The following is a 3196-nucleotide window of genomic DNA, read 5'->3' as shown; positions in this document are numbered from 1 at the left end:
AATGGAGGCCAATTATCCTTCCTCCCATAATGCGCACCATACATTAACCGGCCGAGGTCGCTGATGTTCCACTTATCGCAGGCATCGTGGATTTTCCGTTGCCCAATAGTGCATATTATGCCGGTTTACGTTACCTCTGTTGGTGAATGACGCTTCGTCGCTAAATAGAACGCGTGCAAAAAATCCGTCATCGTCCCGTAATTTCTCTTGTGCCCAGTGGCAGAACTGTACACGACGTTCAAAGTCGTCGCCTTGCAATTCCTGTTGCATAGAAATATGGTACGGGTGCAATCGATGTTGATGTAGCATTCTCAACACCGACGTTTTTGAGATTCCCGATTCTCGCGCAATTTGTCTGCTACTGATTTACGGATTAGCCGCGACAGCAGCTGAAACACCAACTTGGGCATCATCATTGTTTGCAGGTCGTGGCTGACGTTTCACGTGTGGCTGAACACTTCCTGTTTCCTTAAATAACGTAACTATCCGGCGAACGGTCCGGAAACTTGGATAATGTCGTCCAGGATACCGAGCAGCATACATAGCACACGCCCGTTGGGCATTTTGATCACAATAGTCATATATCAACTGGATATCGACCTTTTCCGCAATTGGTAAACGGTCCATTTTAACACGGGTAATGTATCACGAAGCAAATACCGTCCAAACTGGCGTAATGCTACGTGATACCACGTACTTTATACGTTTGTGACTATTACAGAGGCATCTATCACAAAACGAAAATGTGGTTCAACAAAAACATTCATATTTCTTTACGTACTACGCGAATATGTAATAAAAAAATGGGGGTTCCTATTTAAAAAAACGCAGTTCATATCCGTTTGACCTATGGCAGTGCCATCTAGCGGGCCAACCATAGCGCCATCGGTTTCTCCCTTTAAGCTAGACGAGTTTCGTTCTTTGTAGTTTTTTCGTTTGATGCTTATTTCATGAGATATTTGGTCCGGTCACTATCAGTGGACCATCCTGTATTGCGAAGGTACAGTTAAAATGCTCAACTCCTTGAAGAGGTAGCTACATAGCGACCGCTGATGAACACTATATATTATTCTTAACTGCTAGCTTTTGTGTACTCAAATTTTTTTCTGAGTGATAAGTTACTCCAGAAAATTATTCTATAAGATGCAAAATATGTCAGGAAGTTAATTCGTTTCTTTCCAAGACTAGCAGTTATACAAAGAGAAAAAGTAGCCGAACTTAATAGTTTGAGACGCACGATAATATATGACTTGCAGTTCAAGTTTTCTCGGTTATGTATGCCCAAAACTTGGGAGCATCCTACTGCAGTTACTGGCTCCTGCTCAAGTACTGCATTAATCATTGCTATAAAGGACGGAACACAGTGTGTTTTCTCAAAATTTAAGGACAGTAAAATTTCAGGGAACCCCTTAATTATTTTTTTCTAAAATAGCATTAACAATTTTTTCTGTTTGCATTCTCTTTAAAGGGATTTGTCACAACACTAGTATCGACTGGAAAGCGTACCAACTCTGCCTGATAAATGTTAAGTGGGAGGTTATTCACGTACGCAGTGTGATTCCGTGATGATGATACAAACTTTCAGGGACAATGGAGAAGGATAAATATGTCAATTTGAGGTAATGGTCCCTGTTCCAGACGCGACTGAGTCAAAAAGTTGTAGGCGAAAAAGGTTCTGAAACCTCTTACAGTGGAATACATGTACTGGCTAAGATTTTAGAGAAAGGAATGGTGTGAAAAGAAGAAAAAATGTGCAGTAAACATGTGGTTTGAGTTGCGTTGCTTAAGAGCTATGAGTATTTGATCGTCTTCGCTACTATGAAACGGGGATGGCGATCTTTCTTTCGACGCCAGTTTAAACTGAATGTTAAAGCTGCCTAAAATAAGATGTTTCTGAAATAGCAGATTTCCGGTAATAAATGTAGCAGTTAACAAGAAATGAAAAATTTGGACTCTCTCAGTTTCAAGATACCTTGTCAAATTGTTCAAATGGCTCTGGGCACTATGAGACTTAACATCTGAGGTAATCAGTCCCCTAGAACTCAGAACTACTTAAACCTAACTAACCTAAGGACATCACACACATCCATGCCCGAGGTAGGATTCGAACCTGCGACCGTAGCAGTCGCGCGGTTCCGGACTGAAGCGCCTAGAACCACTCGGCCACAGTGGCCGGCGATACCTTGCCAGAAAAGAAGTCGAAACATCGAAAAATAATTAACGTAGAGTAATGAAATTTCGGGAATACATTTGTTACTGAAAGTGTGAGATGAGCCATTGCAAATATGAAATGCTGGCACATTAATAACCGGTTTGACCGCCAGAATGTTGAATGAAATCATGCAAACGTGCATGCATTGAGTTGTACAGGTGCCGGATGTCAGTCTGTGGGATGGAGTTCCATGTCTGTCGCACTGGGTCGGCCAATAGAGAGACGGTTGAAGCTGGTTGTGGATGACGCAGGAGCTGTTGACCAAAGATGTCCCGTATGTGCTCGGTTGGAGACAGATCTGGTGATCGAGTGGGCCAAGGCAACATGTCGACACTCTGTAGAGGATGTTGGGTTAACAACAGTGGTGTATGTAGGCGAGCGTTATCGTGTTGGAAAACCCCCTGGAATATTGTTCGTGAATGACAACACGACGGGTCCAACACCAGATTGACGCAAGAATTTGCAGTCAGAGTGCGTGGAATAACCTCGGGAGTGCTCCTGCTGTCTCACCCCAGACCAGCTCCAGCGTGTCCAGCATGCAGCCAGGGTGCTTACAGGGCCTCAGCTGGTCTCCTTCTGGCCAACACACGGCCATCACTGGCACCGAGGCAGAAGCAGCTTCCATCAGAAAGCACAACACTCTTAAAGGTGTTCATCACTAACAAGAACTCATCACGTCTAATCCTAAAGGTAATTAACGCTCAGCACCTTTGCAACGCACATTTAAAGCAAATATGGTTTCCAGCGTCTCAGTAGCACCACCGACGCCACACTTATGTGACTGGTGCGAAATTGTGATAGACATCATCTTTTAGGTGTAAGATGTCGCCTAGCAACTTTACGTCACGCAACTCCTTCTTGGTGTTGTGGTCTTCTACCGCCAGCGTACATAGAATCAAAGTATTAAATGAAATAGGCAAATGAAAGCAAACTTAGTCCGTTCACCGTTTTCCTTTAAAGATGATAAGTTTCACCAGGTGCGAC

This window comes from Schistocerca piceifrons, chromosome 9 (assembly GCF_021461385.2).
Source record: "Schistocerca piceifrons isolate TAMUIC-IGC-003096 chromosome 9, iqSchPice1.1, whole genome shotgun sequence".
Taxonomy (NCBI): domain Eukaryota; kingdom Metazoa; phylum Arthropoda; class Insecta; order Orthoptera; family Acrididae; genus Schistocerca; species Schistocerca piceifrons.
Note: the sequence above shows the minus strand (reverse complement) of the source record.